The sequence below is a fragment of the Pinus tabuliformis genome, chromosome 7 (genome assembly GCF_031772625.1).
Source record: "Pinus tabuliformis cultivar Carrire ecotype Pingquan chromosome 7, CPIR1, whole genome shotgun sequence".
Taxonomy (NCBI): Eukaryota; Viridiplantae; Streptophyta; class Pinopsida; order Pinales; family Pinaceae; genus Pinus; species Pinus tabuliformis.
In genome coordinates this window covers 1565945653-1565966679 of record NC_142293.1, presented here as the reverse complement: position 1 = coordinate 1565966679, position 21027 = coordinate 1565945653, and the positions used below count along the sequence as shown (strand labels likewise).

General features: G+C 42.7%; 1 pseudogene; it reads left to right on the top strand.

Annotated features, from left to right (window-relative positions):
• The first annotated feature begins 448 nt into the window (after positions 1-448).
• Positions 449-21027, top strand: part of LOC149254034 (villin-4 pseudogene) — a 49819-nt pseudogene continuing 29240 nt past the window's right edge.

The window sequence follows — 21027 nt, the reverse complement described above, 5'->3', positions numbered from 1 at the left end:
AGGAGGGTCAGATGGAGCTCCCCACGCTCAGGTATCGGCTCCCCTGCCCTCAAGCTAATTCTACTCTGGTTGTTTCCATTACGATTGAGCCTGGCGTTTCTCAAAACACAGAGGCAGAGCCTTTACCGGATGGGCAGCGCTCCAGAAGAGAGGAATCCCCCATTGCGTGCCTTCCGGTTGGGGTAGGAACCAGTTGTTTGGCCCCTGGACGTAAGCTCGGATCTGACCTTGCGAGCCCAGCTACTAATTGCGTCTATGCTACCGGCCCTTCAGCGCTTGCTGGTCCAAGCAGGCCAGCACAGGAAGGGAGCCCTGACGCGGTCATCCAGCTCTCAGACTCCAAAGATTCTCTCCATTTCGGGTGCCGAGTCGAAGAGGCGCCCCAGACCACCGATGACGAATGAACTCGCTCCCGGTAACCTCAGCTGTTTTCTTGGGTTTTCTGTGTATGACTCTGCCAAGCGGCATCTACATCTTTGTCAATGTGTCGGATGTAATTATTCATGTGTCGGATGTAATTGTTCAGGTGTCTGTCTGTCTTTGTCCGGGTCAGTCTATGGCCCTGGTGTCTATTCAGATTCTATGTGTCATGTCAATGTGTCTTCAGTGGTCAAGCATCAAATTCCAATTTTGAATCTGCTCAATTTTGGAACTGGAATCAGGGCAAGGAAAGGGCTGATTGGCAAAACTTCTTAGCCTTGCCCACTGTACTCTATATGTATCTCTGTTTTGTATGATAATAGAATTAGTCGCATTCAGAAAAAAAATATATATATATCCTACCTTAGATCCAACGCTTGTTCGTAGTAGTCATCCTTCAATCGTTTGAAAGAGTTACCCTCCAATCGTTCGAAAGAGTTATCTTTTAAGACCTGCAATCACAAACAAGCAAACATTAAATAGCACCTGCATAGAAAATATCATAAATCATGTCTATTATGGTGATCAAGGAATCCATAAAATAAACCATCAATCAACAGCTTATTAAGAAAAACAAACTTATTTGTATTAACTTTGAAGTAGAAGAACCTTACAACCTTTTCAGCCTTGATGTTGAACAAGCTCTTCCTGGGGTCCGAAACAAGAATTTCCTTTACTTTGACAAGCCTTGCACTTTTCCAAATGAGATCTTAGAGGTATGTAATCTCTCCTCATAAAAACTCAACTAAAGAAGACTAAGTTCCAGTAGCATTTCACCTCAAAAATATTCAGCTTCTAACCTCCCAAGTAACCAGCCTGTTACACTAAAAAATGTCACCATGGCTATTTACAGTTAGTATGGCTCTATCAACAGTCATGCTATCCTCTTAGGCAAGTCTTATGCCTCTGCTCTCCATGTCAAACTCCAAAAAGAGAGAAAGTCTTTGTAAATGTATTTATCTCTGGGTACGCAGGTTCTCTCAACCTTACCTGCGGGTACGCACCCAATGTTCACAAAAGCTGCGTACTTGTACGCTCTGTATGTAAAGGGGCAGGTGCGTACCCCTGTAAAGGTCAAAATGCGCAAGTTTCATCTTTAAAAAGTTACTTGTGGTCATTTCTAGAGCATTCTAGAAGGTTGTTCGACGTGTATTGAGCGCCTCCAGATGGTTCATGTACCCCTACCAAAGAGGAACTTATCCCATCAATAAGGGAGCTATCCCATCCAAAGAGGGGATTATCCCATTGATGGTGGACCTGAATAACTTCCTCTAGAGCACTATAAATACAGGCATTGGGCCAGAAGGAGGGGAGGTTGGAAGCTAAACATTTCTAAGGGTAGATGCTGCTGGAATTAGGACTCCCATTTAGAAGCTTGTGAGGAGAGATTGCCATCTTTGCTTGTTCTATTTGGAAGTGGGTGAGCTTTGTCAAAGTAAAGGAGAACTCTTGATGGACCCTGGGAGGGACTTGCACAACACCAAGGCTCAGGTTGTAATTGTTCCTTTTGTTTCCTATTAATGCAAATGAGTCCATTCTTCTCAATAACTTGTTATTTATGAGTTGTTTCATGTACTCCTTGGTCTATGTGTTAAATATGTTTTATTCTATGAGATTATCAAGTGCTATTTAATCGTTTGATTGTTAGTGGATGCAGGTTTCAAAAGTGAAGGAGGAGCTCATCCGGATCAGTGAGGCTGGACTGCTACAACAGCGTTGGATTACAGGTAGGATCTAAACACTTGATTTCTTATATAGTAAATGCATGTTTAGAGAAGGATTGCTCTTGTTTGTCTTGTTTGTCACTAGAGAGTCTTAGGCTCCTAGGGAGGTTGGTTGTGTCCGCACTATCGACTCTTTCCGCCTGACAAAATGGCGACTCCGCTGGGGATTCCATTGATGTGAAAGTCTTTTCCTTTGTATGCAACTTTGATCTGAGAAAAGTCATTTATTTTCTGGTTTTTGGCTCTGTGACTTTGTTTTTGGGTGGGTTAGCTTAGGGTTAGATTGAATTTAGTTTTTCTTGGTTTTTTCAGTAGTACGCACCATCTGAGTATTGCACAGTGCGTACTTGTACGCACTGTTTCTTTGTGCACAGAGCGGGCCCGCACCTGGCTTAACAGGTTGCCTGCGTACCCTGCTAAAAATTAAGAAATTTCCATTTTTTGCATTTTTTCTCTTAGATTTTGCTTTTTCTTAGTTTTTATTGCCCAGATCCATTAGTCTCTTGTCAAAGATCTTCACCTGAACTTGTTTCGATAGCATTGAGTGTTTTAGTGGATTTCATAGAACTTTAAGCCCTAGGGTTTGATTTTTGAGTAGGTCTTGTAGTGACTTTGGCGGTAGAAGTTGTCAAGCCTTAGATCTCTCTGGTTTTGTCAGCCTTCTTAGAAGTCGGACCTGTCATAAAGTCTACCTGTGAGAGCAACTTACCTTTGAGTTGTCTCTTTGGCAAATTTCGAAGTACTTGTTGATTGAGTATTGAATTCCATTTTACAAAAAGAACAAAAAGATTTGAGTTTTGTTTTGACTGGTCTTTTGATTCTGCATTAGCTGGTCCTTGGCTTGATTTTGGTCAAGTAAAACAACCTAGAATCATCTTTGTAGGCTTTTGCCTCGTTAGATTTGCTTAGAGTAAATTTCTTTTTGATTTGCTTGTGAGTCAAGTTTTCATAGATTTTATAACTTTTGAGATTGATTTTCGTTAAAATAGATTTATATGCTTTATTAAATAAGAGAAAATACAAAAACATCTCCTTTGAAAAGTTTTGTTTCAAGTAGCTTTGAAGGGTTTTGAAAGAAAAAGAGTTTTTCGTGCACGTAAGGAGTGGTCATGTTTGTATGCTTGAAAAGATAAAGAGAATTGTTTCTTTGATTGTCTTTACTAAGAAAGTTGTTTTCTATAAAATTTGCATTTTCCAACTCTCTTAGTTAGGAATTTCATTGAAAGAGAAAAGTAGCGTAAATCATCTTAGGTGCATCTTTGTAGTGGTTTGGGTCGAGTCTACACACCATTGGTTTCATTTCCGCTACCTTTTGTCTTTAAGAAAAGCCATAAAATTAACGCTTAAAGTAAAATCAACGTAGTAACTTTTATTTACTAGGGCTCTGAAACACCAATTTAGATCAGGCTAGTGTCTTGGAGTAGGAGAGTAATTAACTCTCCAAGACAACAAAACCAAACAAGTAGCTTATCTTGTGATAGAATAAATCCAATTGTCTCATTTGTACTCTGGGAAAGCTCCTCTTAAAGGAGAAGCACGAGCTCGTGTCCGAACCAGTGAGGGGATCAATCCTCCCTCGTTGGGAACGACGCCAGACACGCACGTATTACAAACGGTAAACCTCGGATTAACCATTGTCGAGGAGCCAGGGGTCACTTGTCGGTAAACCTTGGATTATTGTCAAGGAACCGGCAAGGGGATTGAGCTTGATACTCTGCCCTTGCGTGCTGTCGGAGTGTAGACTGTTCCCCCAGGTGCATTTGTTGCGGTTGGTAACCTTAGTGACCATTATCTTTAGGATTCTACCGAGGTGACGGTGGAGGGAAGATCCCACTGTACCTGGAGCAGATGTCGGCTAGACTCACTTGGATTTTCCGGGGGGTTCACTTCACTCGAGACGGTTAAAGTGGAGGAACTTGTGCCGGTCTATTCATTAAGCAGGTTGCCGGGGTAACTGTTCCACCCGCCACTTCTGTACTGAATCCGGCGATGTTGGGTTTCATCTCCAACTAGCGTTTTCGGTCTGGAAGGCTACTGTTTGTGCTTGGTTTGACGCCCTAGATTCTTTAGGCGTGTGATTCAAATTTGTTTGGTTCTTTAGAGACTTTAGGTGGTTTTGATTTGAGATTTTACTTTGTTTTCGTGTGTAGTAGTTAAAAGTTTTTAGCTGTGGCGGAATTACCGAGACAGTCCCGTAGACTTCGGGGCCAGTCTCCTGAAGTTGTTTCTGTGGCCGAATTGTTGAGAAGATCCCGTAGACTTAGGGGTGAACCTCCTCGAGACGACCCCAGTAATCTAGAAGGTTTGAAGGTCCTTGTAACTCCTCCTAGTGGCAGTAGAGTAGGTTCACCTGAAGAAGGAGAATCTTCCTTGGTAGTCCATCCAGATTACCAAAGTCTAGAGACAGGTTATAATCCCGAAGCTGTTACAGTTTCTGAGCTTGTTGGTAGTTTTTCGTCTACTAGTGATACAGGCGAAGAACCTGAAATATCTGAACCTGTTACTCTGACTTCTAGTGTTCCAGATTCACCAAGAGTAGAACGAGTTATCACCGAAAATCTTCCTACTGGTCTGATTGCTATCGAAGAACTTGCTCCAGAGGAAGAAATAGGCATCTCTAACCTCGAAGATCAACTTACTATTGAGCTCAGGGAGCGTGAATCTATCTTTTACAGTCCTCCTAGAAGTACTACTTGGTACCTTTCGTTAACCAATTATTTAGACAACTCAGGGGTAGGTTTTTCTACACCTCGTACTCCCTTTCCACCTGGAGGTATTTATACTCCTGTAAATATGTCTGGTCAGTCGTCCGTGTTTACTCAAACTCCTGAATCTTTCTTACACGGCGGTCCTTCTGTTCCCACCGGGTATCAATCACTTTCTGGTACCTTTGCGGGGGCATCTCCTCAACCCGTTGATCATGGGTTATTAGCTGGAAACAATGGTAATATACCATTGGGTGTAGGAGACATTTACATGATGTCAGGTTCAGTTCCCGTTTCCCAACCTCAAGGTGGCCAATTACCGCCTGGGGGGCAGCCTCAGTTAACGCCTGGGGGGCAACCTCAAGGTACACAAATCGTGTCTGGGGGGCAACCTCAAGGTCAGTATGTACCTATGGTGCAATACATGCCTCAAGGTCAACCCCAGCCTCAATATGTACCCCAGGGTCAACCTCAGTATCAATATTTACCTCAAGGGTATCAACCCCAAGGGTATCAACCTCAAGGTATCAACCTCAAGGTCAAGGTCAACCCCAGTATCCGTATTTACCTCAAGGTTATCAACCTCAAGGTCAATACTCAAGTCAAGCTTATCAACCTCAAGGTCAGTCATATGTTCAAGGTATGGGAACTGCACCTTTCAATTATCAATCCTATCCTCAATCCGGTTATGGATCTCAGTATCCTCAACCTGTTACGGGTCAATACCCCGGAATGTTAGTGTGGGATCCATCACAGGGTCAACAGGTGATGCAGCCAAGTATACAGTTGGTACCTCAAGCTGGACAACCCGTGGTTTCTGGTCCACCCCAGCAACCGCAACCTGTCCAGTCAAATGTGCAAACTTCTGTAACTTCGGTAGTTACTCAGCCGCCAATTGCACCTAGTACTCCATCTCAAACGGCTGCTGCAACTACCGCTACATCTGCTGCACTTACTTCTGGAGTATCGACAGCTCCGGTTTCTACTGTCTCTGTAACCACTCCTCAGACATCTTTACCGTTGTCTGGATCTACGATTCAAACCACGGTCCAGATGCCTACAGGTCAACCTGGTATAAGTACGGTTGTCACTACTCAACCTCAATTTGTTCAACAACCGTACCAGGGACAGTACCAACATGGGCAAGCTGTCCAACAGCCGGTTTACCAGTATCAACCGTATCCTGGGTACACTTATCAACAACCTCAACAACCCCAGTATGGTCCGGTTAATCCTGGTTTTCCAGGAGGATATAATATCCCTAATGCGACTCCTGTTCCTAGTTATCCTGGATATCCTCCTCCTGGGACTGGTCTTGTGACCCAGAGTTTTAGAGATCCTAACCGGCAGTTACCGTTTATCGCAACTTTGGATTTACTAGACTTGACGCGCCTAACGAACGATCCAATTCAATATCTTCCGTTCTGGCCGCCAATGCCAAATAAGTTGCCCAGTGATATACCCAAGTTCGAAGGTAAGTCTGGAGAGGATCCGTCCAATCATGTGATGACTTACCACCTCTGGTGTGCTTCAAATTCTATCTCGGATGATTCGATCCGCTTACGTCTTTTCCAGCGTACACTCATTGGTCTCGCGGCCAAGTGGTACATTGAGTTACCACGGGCCTCTTTTTACAATTTCAGCCAGTTAGCTACTTCATTCTTAACTCACTTTCAGTTGCCGGTCAGATACGATAACGGCACGGAGTTATTAACTTCACTAAAACAATCAACGTCCACGTATATTTCTGATCACATTCATGAGTGGAGACGTCGAAGAAGGTTAGTGAAAGTTTTTATCCCGGACCAAATCTTAGCTGAATGGTTTGTTAAATCATTATTACCGAAGATTACTGAAGATGTAGCTAAGGCCGGAGTAGTTACTGAGGAGCAAGTCATTGCTCAGGCGCAGTACCTTGACTTAGTTTATACTCAGTCGGGTACGTTACACGAGAAGATTCCAGATCTCCAAAATCGAATCAAATCGCTGCTGCTCCTTCGGGATCTCATGCCGCTGATGGTATGATTGGTATCGTGAATACAAAGAGTAAGAAGAAGTCTTCCAAGGCTTCAACTACTCCTATAATCACTTTGCCTGATTCCCCGACAGGAGAGTCTTCTCCTGAACTTTCCGCCGATATTCACGCTGTAGAGTCATCTACGGCCAAATCAAAAAACGGTGGAAAGAAGAAAGGAAAGAAGAAGGCTAAAGCAGACAAGGCTCCGAAGGAGAAAACAGAAAAGTCGAAAACCAATGAAGAAAAGCGCAAACCTCGATATCCTTGTCTTATTTGTGAAGAGGATCATTTTACAAGAGATTGCCCTCATCGGGCCGAGGTTGTGAAAATAGTCAAAGGTTCTCCCACTCCTGCTGTGTTAAAAGATCCATTTCCAAAGCAGGAGAGTAAGATGATAGGTTCTTCCTCGACTGCCAGTGAAGAACCCATTTTGATGATGTCTCATGTGCGGATTGCGACTCGATCGCAAGATTATGGTAGTAAGAATCCTGTTGATGGTAAAGAAGCAGAATCTTCTCATTCTAATCCATCAACCTCAGCTCCTGGTTCCGATCCACTACAGATCGAAAAACCTAACCCGGACTTAGTAATTAAACCACCCGCCAAGGGTGTACTTCGAAGGTCTGCTTTCAATCCACATGCGAGAGCGGCCCAGAATTACAACATTGTTGAGGACTTAGCTGTTTCACCCTCAGCAATGTCGGCTTTAGAAGTGCTGCAATCATGCCCAGCACAACGAAAATTACTTTTGTCGGCTATCGGAGCTGTTGATGTTCAGGACCCGAACCTGATAATCTTCGATCTAGAAAATAGTACACCGCGTCTACCCCATCAAATGGCTTTCCAAATTCCAGTGATAGTCAAAAACAGCCCTATTCATCGGACTGTAATTGATGAGGGAGCTTCTACGTGTATTATGTCGATTCAATGTTGGAGATCGCTTGGTTCTCCTTCGTTGAACCAATCCCCGACCATCCTTAAGGCCTTTGATGGCCGTGGGTTCCGTCCGTTTGGTATTCTACAGGAATTGCCTATAGGGGTAGAAGGTAAAACCGTTAGTCTGGATGTGGAGGTGGTTGATGCCCCTCTAGACTACAACCTTCTTTTGGGTCGAAGTTGGTCATATGCTATGACAGCAATCGTTTCATCGGTCTTCAGAGTAATAAAGTTTCCATATAACGGTAAGATCGTGACCATTGATCAGCTGACATACTTTTCATCCGACCCAGCCTCTTCAGAGAGTATCCAGCATGTCGGTAAGACGACAATCCCTTATAGGGACGTTGGCGTAGGTTTAGTTAAAGATTCCGGTTTACTGGGAACTTTTCCTTTCCCTCCAATCAACGCAGACCCTTCATTTGCATCAATTCATATGATTACATCAGACAACATTATTTATGATGATCCTTGGATTGTCCCATCTGAATCTGAGATAGACTCATTCGGTGATGCTATGCCTTTGAGTCCATATGAAATTGCTTATGAAGCTGTCATGTCTTTTACCGACTCGCATTCAACCCAAATCGACCAAATGAATGTGGTCAGTGAAGAATCACTTTTCACATCAACCTTAGAACGGATAGCGTTTCCCGAAGTCGTGTCATCTGACGAGCAACTTCGCGAAATCCTAAGTGTAGACGATCTACCATGGGAAGATCTTCATCACAGATCTTCGTTTTTACCTAAGGATGATGTTTTTGAAAATGATTTTTCATCTATCTTTACCGCTGAATATGTCAAAGACGCTCAGAATCCAACGAAACATTCTGATTCAGAGTTGAATTTAGGGAATATTTCTCGCACTATTCCCATTGATATTTCAGTGAAGCCCGGAATTGAGGAAAACATTCATATAGGTGCCTCATGTACAGAAGATGAAATCCAAACTTACAAGGCCCTATTCCAAGAATTCCGCGATGTGTTTGCCTGGTCTTACGAGGAAATGCCGGGAATCGATCCTGCCATTGTTGTTCATGAAATAAAGACCTACCCGGACGCTAAACCCGTCCGGCAACGGTTGCGTCAGATTCACCCTCAGAAAGCGGCTGCAATTAAAGCAGAAGTCGAAAAGCTGTTGAAAGCAGGTTTCATTTATCCAATCCCGTTAACGGATTGGGTATCGAATATTGTTCCGGTCAACAAGAAACAAGGAACAATAAGAATCTGTATCGACTATAGGGATATAAATCGAGCTTGTCCAAAAGACAACTATCCTACACCCTATATCGATCAAATTATTGATGATTGTGCCGGAAGTGAAATGTTTTCCTTCATGGATGGTTTTTCGGGCTATAATCAAATCAATATTCTACCTGCCGACCAACCAAAAACGGCATTCATTTGTCCATGGGGGACATTTGCTTATTGCAAATTACCTTTTGGGCTTAAGAATGCCGGGGCCACTTTTCAACGGGCGATGTCTTATGCATTTCATGACATCAAGCACATTGTGCAACCGTACCTCGATGATTTGCCTGCTCATTCTTTACACCGAGCTGATCACCTTGTCCACTTACGAGCAATCTTTATGAGGTGTAGGCATTATCGAATTCGGTTGAATCCCCACAAGTGTGTTTTCTGTATAGAGACGGGTCGATTGCTGGGATTTGTTGTTTCAAAAGCTGGCATTCGTGTCGATCCCTCGAAGGTCGAAGCTATCATCAAATTGCCTCCTCCTTCGAGTTTGCGCCAACTCCAAAGTTTGCAAGGGAAAGCGAACTTTTTACGCCGATTCATTCCAAACTACGCCGAGGTCACTAAAGGTTTTACACGGTTGTTGAAACAGAACGCTTGGGATGAGATTGCCCAACAATCTTTTGATGCACTTAAACACGCGTTGACCCATGCACCGTTGTTGCATCCTCCCAACTACAACCAGGACTACTTCTTATACCTCGCAGCTTCGCATTCCACCATTGGAATGGTGTTAGTTCAAGAAGATGAATTCGGAGCAGAACATGTGATATATTATCTTAGTAGGACATTAAATCCCACTGAGCTAAAATATTCGCATGTGGAGAAATTGGCCCTGGCAGCCGTTCAAGCTGTCCAGCGTTTTCGTCACTACATTCTTCTCCGTAAAACTACAGTTATTTCAGATTGCAACCCTATGATTTATATTTTGACAAAACAACTGCTAGGGGGCAAGTACTCTAAATGGATCGTTATCCTGCAAGAGTTCGACTTGGAGTTTGAGAAGTCCAAGTCTAAGAAATCCTTAGTTTTTGCGGAATTGATGTGTGATTTCCCACATGCTGACACAGAAACTGTGGCAGAGGAGTCCATTGCGGACGAATCTTTGTTTCTTATCAGTACTTTAGATCCGTGGTACGGGGATATAATCATCTATCTCCAAACCCAAACCTTTCGGCCTGAAGCTTCAAAGTCGGAACGTCGAAAAATTCGGTTTCAATCCCAGCAATACAAGATTATTGGAGATACACTTTATCGCCGGGGGGCAGACTTAGTTTTTCGACGTTGCTTAACTCACGAAGAGGCTGAGAGGGTTTTGAATGATTGTCACTCTGGAGCATGTGGCGGTCATATGTCTGGGTATGCCACAGCTCAGAAGGTGTTGCGCGCTGGCTATTTCTGGCCGTCCATGTTTAAAGATTGTATCATTGCAGTCCGGAAGTGCCACAACTGTCAAGTGTTTGATCGCAAGATGCGCGCACCACCTGCTCCTCTCCATCCTATAATTGTCGTTGGTCCATTCGCCAAATGGGGTATCGATTTTATTACTTGTAACCCTCACTCGGCCGGGGGGCATGCGTATATCATCCTCGCGGTTGATTATTTTACTAAATGGGCCGAGGCGATGCCTACATTCGACGCAAGCGGCAAAACAGCTGCAGTTTTCGTATTCAATCATATTATAACTAGGTTTGGTGTCCCACAAGCAATCATCACTGACCATGGGAGCCATTTTCGAAACATCATGATGACTGAGCTTACAAGCCAGCTTGGTTTGCGCCACGATAGCTCTACTCCTTATTATCCGCAAGCCAACGGTTTGGTTGAGTCTATCAACAAAGTTCTGGTTATCATGATCCGACGAACCATTGGTATTCATCGGTCGAATTGGCACAACATGTTATTTTCAGCGCTATGGGCATACCGAACCTCAGTGAAAACTTCAACAGGGTTCACTCCTTTCCAGCTAGTTTATGGCTTGGAAGCTGTGTTACCCATTGAATGCGAAATCCCATCACTTCAAATGGCTGTCGAATTACTCCCAGCTACTTCCGAAGAGGAGAAACGTTTGTTATACTTAGCTCAATTAGATGAGACTCGACGTGACGCTGCATTGGCAATCGAGACTCACGCGAAGCGAATGAAAGCTCAGTATGATAGAAATGTAACCCCTCGAAGTTTTTCGGAGGGAGACCTAGTGCTATTATATGATCAAGCTAACGATAAGCTAGGTGCTGGAAAATTCGTTCCTATGTGGCATGGACCCTACATTGTAAAGCGAAAGCTAGCAAAAGGGGCCTATGAGCTGGTAGATTTTGATGGGGACTCTTTGGGTAAACCCAGAAATGGACTTTACCTAAAGAGGTATTATGCTTAAATGGTGGGTATGGAGAATTTTTAGTTAGGTTAGGTTTTCTTTCTAGCTAGTATGTTTGTTAGTTTAGATAGTGTGCTTAGCTTAGAAAGTGTGTTTTTAGTCGTTATTCTGGCTTATCTTGGTTTTACTCTTGATATTGCAGATGTCGACGCCTCTCCAAACATACATTGGATTTGCTGATGGTGCTTGTCGTAGTACACGGAATATCTCTTCCGCAGCTTGGGTTATCTATTCGTCCTCTGACGAGTTAGTTTCTATGCATGGGGTAAGCCTCGGTCAAACGACGAACAACATTGCAGAATACAGTGCAGTGGTTGAATTATTATCTGAATCTATTTCATTTGGAATTCGACGTTTGATAGTGAGGTTAGATTCTGAACTTGTTGTATTACAGCTTAATAGAGTATATGCCATTAGAAATCCTGTGTTATTAAGGTTGTTTTGGAGAGTGCGTCTCTTGGAACGTGAATTTGATTACATTGAATATCAGCATATTCCAAGGTCTTTAAATACATTAGCAGATGCAATTGCTTCTCGAATGTTGGACAGACATTTACGATAATCATGCAAGTAAATTTAAAAACATTTCATCACATATGTTAAACAAAATGAGCCGGTAATAATGATATATATATATAGATAGGAGTGTGTCAAAAAATATACATCGTCTTCGATCATAGGTTGAAAAACACCTTATGATCGGCAAAAATGATAAGTACAAAAAACCAAAAATGTCATATGTGTCTACAAAAGCGACTAGCCAATCACTGGTGGTGCTCTCTATACGAGACCACTGCCCGCGCTACCCTACACAAGAACCTCCTAAAAGGTCCTGGGACTGCGACCACATAGCGCTGAAGTCGAATGGGAATGTCATCTATGGTGGTCTCTGGTATATCCGCCGTCAGACGCTCTAGATCCTGTTCCAGCTCGGCTAAGGTCTCTGCGGCCGCATCCTGTGGGACTGGTGCTGGTACAGCTGGTACTCTCCTCTCAAAAGCCCGGAGGTTGGCTGGACGCCGTGGACCTACATCTGCATTTTGAAAATTTGTACTGTCAGTTTGAGGCTATATATATAAAAACAAACAAACAAACAAAAAAATATATAATTTGAAAACTCGTGAAAAATGAAATACCTCTGTCGTCCCACTGTTCTCCCTGTGGAAGAACCATGTCCGGATCATTCCGAAAATCCATTCCGGCATAAGGAAAGTCCTGAATAGCAAAGACCTGGCTCTCTAGCCAGTGAAAGTAACCATCAGGAAATCGAACAACTGCTGCGCCCTCATCAGGATGCCGGGCCATTACCGCAACCCATCTCGTCAACTTAGGCTCCCGAGGCGCCCCAACTGGAACTGTAAGATGCTGGGGGACCAGCATTGGAACTCTCTCTAGGGCAAAGCTGACAACTATAGGCCCATATCCAAAGGTCTTCAGTTGTCCTCTCTTTGCCCTGGTTAGTTGGCCCTTCAAATTAGCCAACACAGCATCACACCAGTTGAAAATGGTGCCATGGAAACAGTCTATAGCCATCCGCATTTGGGACCCGGTGGCTTGGTGCAAAGCGGCCGCGCCGCAAAGTCTGGTAACAGTAAAGGCTATCACCATAAGTTCAGGTCGGGATATGTATTTGATTTCTATCCCCTTCTCATGGTTTTGGTTGTTGCACCACTCTAGTCGGAGACTAGCAAGGGATTGGCCACCCGGCCTAGTCCCGAATAGAGAAAGTTGCTCGCCCCTGTTAGGCAAGCCAGTGAGAAAATATATGTCGGAGGGCTCTATCTCGAGCTGGTGCTCTCCGATGTAGAAACATTGCTCCTGAATGTTCCACCTTTCAACCAGCCACTCAAGAAAAGGCACTTGGCCCCTCATGCCAGGTATGGCCCAGTATTTGTACAGTCCGCATGCTTTTAATGCATCAATGGAAGGTTGATGACCTATCGCGGCCAAATCAACATCCTCGTGCTCTCTTTCACGCCAATCAAGCATGGTGTGCTCCCTGCACATCATAAAACATCAGTGAGAATCCATAAAATTTAAAAAATTTGGTTTATTTTGGAGGGCCAAGGGTTTCAAATTGTGTTTTGCGGGGTACGCACCCCGGCCTTTAGAGACAGAGCGCCGGTACGCAGGTTCCCTTAAGGACGGGTGCGTACACCCCGTAATTTTCCCATTGGGAAAATATCGGGGTACGCAGGTCAGCAGTGCATGACCTGCGTACCCCGAAGGGCGCATTTTGAAACCCCAATGCTCCCAAAAAAAAAAAACAAATAAAAACTTAAAACTAGATTCTAAACGGATGAAAAACAAGAGAGGGGTGTTGTAGAATACCTGGTGAAACGGCGTTCGATTCTGACGGTCGGATTCTCCGCAATCTCCACGGGAAGTTTCTTGTCAAAAGCCCTTTTCTCAACCTCAACAGTAAAATGGTAAAAATGACATGGTAAGAAGTCTTTTTATAGGTTTTTTGGATAAATAAATGCTAGATTTGTTTATTTTTCACCATGAAAGGACATTTTCGATGAATTTTTGCCCATCTTAAACAGGTATGAGTAATGTGTTGTTTCTGTGCAGGACAAAGGGACTTTAGGGTAAATTATCATTTTTCACGTCAGAGTCATCTTTTAAGCTCTTTTCTGACTCCTAAAAAATGAAAAGATCGCCGAGCGTTTCTTTTACACTCGTTAAAACGGAATTAAGAGACGGTCCCCTTATAGCTCTTTTCTGACCGTAAAATCAGGAAAAGATTGCCGGGTTTTTGTCGTTTCAAACTCGACACGGAAATAAAACGACATGTCCTTGATCGCTTTTTACTTTTCAGGTCAGAGACACTAATCATGAAAGTACTCCTTGGTCGCAAGATCAAGCGGTTCTCCCAGGTATTATTTTATACTTTTTCGGACTTGGGGGACACAAATTTACGAAAAAGTTCAACTCGGAGTCTTCTTAAGTTTTTCAGACTCTCTAAAATTGAAAAACGCCGAGTTTCTCCTATACTGGGCTCGTTAAAATTTCACAGTAAAGGACCTGTTCAATTACAAACAGGAACGAACCACTCCTTCCTAGGGTTCGAATCAAAACTAGGTTGGACTCATCCGAAGGATGAGCTTATAATCAAGCATATGTTATCCTCCTCAAGCTTGTTAAAAATAAAGAGGTACTTGCCAGAAATGGTGGGGGAAAAGAGAGAAGAATGAGCCTATTTGTTATCTTTTGTCTCAGAAGAAACTCTATTACCACTCTTGGGCACGACACTTTTCATTCACCTGGGTTTGGAAATCCTTTACCTCACAGTTGATCAAACCACTTTGAAAGTCTTCAGCCGGGTTCTGGGGATTAACTTTGAGTCGTTTATCACCAAGCCATCTGTTGTGTCGTTATGTGTTCAAGAGGTCTGCAAGCAAAATTTTCATCTGCAAAATACTTGTCATCCATTTGACCATCCCTGAGTCAGTCCTTACAACAACATTTCTTCAACTTGAACAAATGATTTCGTGTTGTGGGCTTGCCTGCAACGGGTCGCTTTCTATCGACATCAACACATTATCTAGAGAGATGACTTAGAAATCGTCAGTACCTTGAAGTCTGCATGCATCAATGGCAGGTTTCTCGCCTTTGACGTCAGTTTACATCATTGACTTTCGATCGAAGGATTCCGTGAAATGTTCGACATCAACTCATTCATTCACATCTCATGGATTGTACTGGGTACTTTGAGAACCATTGACATTACTGGTGGTTTCTCTCACACTTGTTAACAGTTTACATCATTGACTGCTAATCAAGTGGTTTCTACCATGTTCGACATCAACTCATTTATTCGCATGGCTAGAATCGTACCAATTCGGGAAGCAGAAATGAAGACCCTGGATCTAGTTTCCACCATCCAGGCTGCGAGGATTTTTGTATTCATTATCTAAGTAGACTAATCATAAACAGATGGCTGCGCCCATACTGTGTCTACAAAAGTCTATGATTATGATGTACTGCAAGATCATTCCTGTATCAGAGTAGTTAGTCTGTTAGTTAAAGTTTTGATCTGAGTATGGGAATGCCTACCTCAGTGATGATATAATCTTATACATGTATTTTGTGTTGAAAATTGCAGGTTCTGACCAGGCTCTCCATGAGATAATCCTTGAAATGATAAAGCGCTTCACCCTTCCTAGATAATACAAAACCCTAATCTATTACAGGCTTCGCACTTTAGGGGGCAATCTGTTACACTAAAAAATGTCACCATGGCTATTTACAGTTAGTATGGCTCTATCAACAGTCATGCTATCCTCTTAGGCAAGTCTTATGCCTCTGCTCTCCATGTCAAACTCCAAAAAGAGAGAAAGTCTTTGTAAATGTATTTATCTCTGGGTACGCAGGTTCTCTCAACCTTACCTGCGGGTACGCACCCAATGTTCACAAAAGCTGCGTACTTGTACGCTCTGTATGTAAAGGGGCAGGTGCGTACCCCTGTAAAGGTCAAAATGCGCAAGTTTCATCTTTAAAAAGTTACTTGTGGTCATTTCTAGAGCATTCTAGAAGGTTGTTCGACGTGTATTGAGCGCCTCCAGATGGTTCATGTACCCCTACCAAAGAGGAACTTATCCCATCAATAAGGGAGCTATCCCATCCAAAGAGGGGATTATCCCATTGATGGTGGACCTGAATAACTTCCTCTAGAGCACTATAAATACAGGCATTGGGCCAGAAGGAGGGGAGGTTGGAAGCTAAACATTTCTAAGGGTAGATGCTGCTGGAATTAGGACTCCCATTTAGAAGCTTGTGAGGAGAGATTGCCATCTTTGCTTGTTCTATTTGGAAGTGGGTGAGCTTTGTCAAAGTAAAGGAAAACTCTTGATGGACCCTGGGAGGGACTTGCACAACACCAAGGCTCAGGTTGTAATTGTTCCTTTTGTTTCCTATTAATGCAAATGGGTCCATTCTTCTCAATAACTTGTTATTTATGAGTTGTTTCATGTACTCCTTGGTCTATGTGTTAAATATGTTTTATTCTATGAGATTATCAAGTGTTATTTAATCGTTTGATTGTTAGTGGATGCAGGTTTCAAAAGTGAAGGAGGAGTTCATCCGGATCAGTGAGGCTGGACTGCTACAACAGCGTTGGATTACAGGTAGGATCTAAACACTTGATTTCTTATATAGTAAATGCATGTTTAGAGAAGGATTGCTCTTGTTTGTCTTGTTTGTCACTAGAGAGTCTTAGGCTCCTAGGGAGGTTGGTTGTGTCCGCACTATCGACTCTTTCCACCTGACACAGCCCAATGCTTCTTTTTATAGTGTAGAGGAGTAGGTTATAGGTCCACCTATGAAGGGATAGAATCCTCCTTCAAAGGGATAAGCTCCTCACATCAAGGGGTTTGCTCCTTAAGGTATGGGATGCATGAACCTTAAGAGAGCAAACTTACCACCTCAAGATTCCTTCCAGAAGCTTCTAGAAATGACTAAAAGTGAGTTTTTCAGAATGTACTCATGCCTTTTTAACTTTTACAGGGATCTGCACCCTTAATACAAAGACAGTGCGGTTAGGTGCGCATGAGACTTGACCATTAGGTGCGGGACCGCAGGTAAGACAAAGAGAAATTGTGAAACCATAGTTTTAAAGACTTGAGGGCTTTTCTCTTGTTTTCAAGGCTTGATATGAGGAACTGATGCTTTAGACTTGCAAAGGAGGCAAGTATGAGTGGTAATGAACTCACACAGATGGCAGAATGTCAAGGTGACAATTTTTAGTGCAACAAGTTGTCGTACAAATGCAGCAGTGGCAGTCGCAGAACCATGGACAGTAGTATAGGAGGCAGGAGTGCAGAGGATGGTGGGCAGAAAGGCCTAGCATCAGCACAGGTACCGATGCCGAATGATCAGAGTAATACTCAGTGAGGAGTATTGCTAGAGCACAACCCTCGCTAAGAGGGAATGTTGATTTGGGGTAGCATCGAATGTGCTCTAGCCACAAAATTTGGTGGAGATGTTGGGGAACATGAGATCTCCAATACCCATAAAGGGTTTTGACAGATTCTAAACAGATCAGGAGATATTAAAATAATTAATATTTTTAATGGAGTCCCTAAGTCTAAACTTAGGGAAAATAAAATATTAATGTGTATTAATATGAATCTGTGTTAGAATGGTCCAAAATACATGGATCAAGCCAGATCTAATCTTAGCCGTTGATTAGGGACTTAATCTTGGCTGTTGATATGTTAACAGGAAAAGTATAAGAGGATGCTTGAGGGTCACTTGGAGAACACACCAGATGATCGGTCATTCTATTCTCTAGAGAGGGGTTTTCTAAGAGAGGTAGAATCAGTGATCGGGAGAGAAGCTGAGGGGCATTAAGTATAGAGAAATAGAGAAGGCGGAGATTGTGTTGGGAGAGCAGCACAGCAGCCAAGGAGGCTGATGTAGAGCCAACAAGGGCTCACGCAGAGGCAGCCAAATGTTGTGCAAATTACCAGAGGGGCTAGCGCAGCTGACACAGAGGCTCCCAGAGTTGACGCAGGGCCTCCTGGGGCTGATGCAGGCCTAGAAAGGCTGACACAAGGCCAGCGTGAGACAGAGAGGAGATGACGCAATCCAGATTGGGTAGACGTTGGGGTTGCAGGAGTAGGTTTGTGTTGAGGAGCTGCCGGAAGGGTTTTCCGGCATTTCAGCCATGAGCTTTCTCTCAAACTGTGAGGTATAGGTGCTAAGGAAATTCTCTATTGGGTAGGATAGTTTCGGCACCCATATTGTACTCTGATATTGCTTAATAAGAAAACCCTCAGGTAGCTATACCAGTTTTCCCACATTGGGTTTTCAGGGGACATTGGTCCAAAAATAATGGTGTCATGTGGTGTGTTTGTTATTGTTTCTTTTAGTTGTTGATTTGTAATATGTTGAGCATGCACTGGTGTTTATTTTCAGTATTTACTTTGTAAATAACTTGTTAAAGAAAAGTAACAAGTAGGTAGGAATAAATCAGAAAAAGTGCATAAAGGGTTTCTAAACTAAGTAAACTTAGAAACTTCAACACTCAGGTTTTCCCTAAATAGTCATGAGGATTGTGCAGGTTTTCACAAAACAATAGAAACGATTGCACATGTTTTTATAGTACAGCTACAAGGATTAGTTGCGAGGTATGATTTGATGTGTTTATGTTGAGTTGGATGCTAGATGGATGAGGTCCTAGTGTGGACAGTTGTATTATGCATTTGAGATCTATTGGAGCACAGTGTAAAAGTGCCCAAGTGTGAACCCTAAGTGTAGTGTAAGGAAGGAAACTTGCCTGCTAGGAGTGAAAGTTTGTTGGAGCTCAACTTTTGGCCAGCCATAAGCAGTTGTTGAGAAGTCGTGTTTATTGTTGGAGAAGCAACATTCAATGATGACAGGTGGCAACCCTCTTTCCCTATGTTAGTCTTCATTGGAGTAGTGCAAGAAGACTATAGTAGGAACAAAAGTCCCAAAAGAGCTAAGGAGTAGTAGTGGGCAGAAGTCTTGAAGTGTTGTTGCCTTGAAGGAAGAAGGAGCAACTAGTGAGTGTGAAGAACCTATGTGTTGGTTGTAGATGGACTTAGGATCAACTAGACGGCAGATTGGATAGCCGAGAGTCAGCAGCCAAATGGACTTGGGGCATTGATAGAGGTAGGTGCTGCCAAACGGAAGCAAAGGACCCGCAGTATACAAGATATGACAAAGAAGTTGTGATAGTCGACTACATCAATTAGACCATCAAAGTATCTTGTATTTTGTATTCTTGTACTAATGGATATTTGAGGGTCATTGCCCTTGGTATGGGAACCCTATACCGTTGTATTATTCAGTTGGATTAATATACGAAAGTTGGGTTATTGTACATATTTGAGTATATTTTATGCACTAGTAGATTTACTGTTGTATATTATTTCGTTGTGCAAAATAGATTTATTTTGATTCTTGGTTTGGTAGTGTCAGTGATTTAAAATTATATCCTAGACACCAGGATTGTGGAACAATAATATGGTATTAGAACATGTTTGAGCTACTTTGAAGGGACAGTGAATCAGGGTGTGCACAACGAAGTACAACTTAAGAGGGAGTTAGTAACATTGTAGGTGAAGGGCTCACTACAATGTTGAAGTTGTAGTTTGGTCTCTGGTATGAGGATAGGTTGGAAGCATTTTCCAACTATAGTCCATGGAAGGAAAGGATCAAGTTAGTCTTGCAGGTAAATAGAATCTGGAAATTCACTAAGAAAGAGATGAAGAATCCAACAGACCCCAAGGAGTTGGAATTATACAAGGAATTGGATACAAAGGCAAGATTCATCATCATAAATGGTGTGAAGGACTCCTTAATACCTCATTTTTCCGGGAAGCACTCCACACATGAGATGTGGACGACTCTTATTGTCGCACCTAAAGACAACCCTCAGGTTCAAGAGAAGGGTCAGTGCCTATGTCATCTTAGAGTCTCTTGTAGATAAATCATTATTCCTCAAGAGTTTAAAATATAAAAGGATTCGTATCTAGTTCAATAATCGTACTAAGAGACCAAACACATTGCACACATTGACAAAATTTTGTTCCAAAGAAGTAAAGTCCGACCATGGTGGCCTACACACAAATAGTGAAGCTTCTTTAGCTGTTTTAATATAGTGGTGAGTATACCCACTTATCATGCATGTCACCCGAGAGGCAATTTACAAATATTTTGAAGATGAAGGTCCCCGGGTGACCGTTAGGAAAGTCATTGTCGTCGATCAAACCCCCACCTCAGAAGCAACTCCACAGGATGAAACCAATTATTTCTTGCACAGAATTGTAGTGAGGCCTCACATTCTGCCTTACACAAACATGGTCAAATGGGTTATTGAAACAATGGATATCATGGAGAGGAAGTTCCACACCCAGAAGGGCACCACAATTGGTCTATTTTTAGCACCGACCTTTCGGGAGAAGTACCACTTACTAGACCCTCAATGTGTCTATGAAAAGGAGTCTGTGGAGGACTTCTATAAAAAGCACGAAGATCTAACTGATTCAATTAAAGATTGGAGGAGTGACTCAAACATGCACAAGAAGGATCAAGATGCTAAGTGCTCCATAAATTCTCCTTTCAGTCAAGTCGTTTCCATGCTTTGCAAGCTACACTCATTTCCAAGTGTCTCTAAATTACCTCAAGGTTGGGTCCCTCTAATTGATTAGGCTTCTGAGGGGTACATGTTCAACTGAGCCACTATATTATCCAATAACCTGGCCAAACACATGTTATCTTTTCGCTCTTCCCGCAGTGTCTCAGAGAAAAAAACCCCTCTTCTATATGTGAGCCTATGTAATGGACTCCCTTTGTTATTTCCTTGATTTTCTATCCATGGGATGGAAGTGGAATATATATGATCCCACACCAATCCACATTTACCACGATGTACTCTGGGAGACCAATTATTTTGGTCATTTCTATCAAATTTGTCACAATGTTATTATTCCAATTTATGAAATTATATTTGAAACCAAGCCCCCCATAATGTCTCAACAAGCTATGTAATATCTTAGGAATGATTGGGAATTGGTTTGGTGAAGAGTCTTTCACCTATATCAGAGTCTTAGGCAGCCGTAC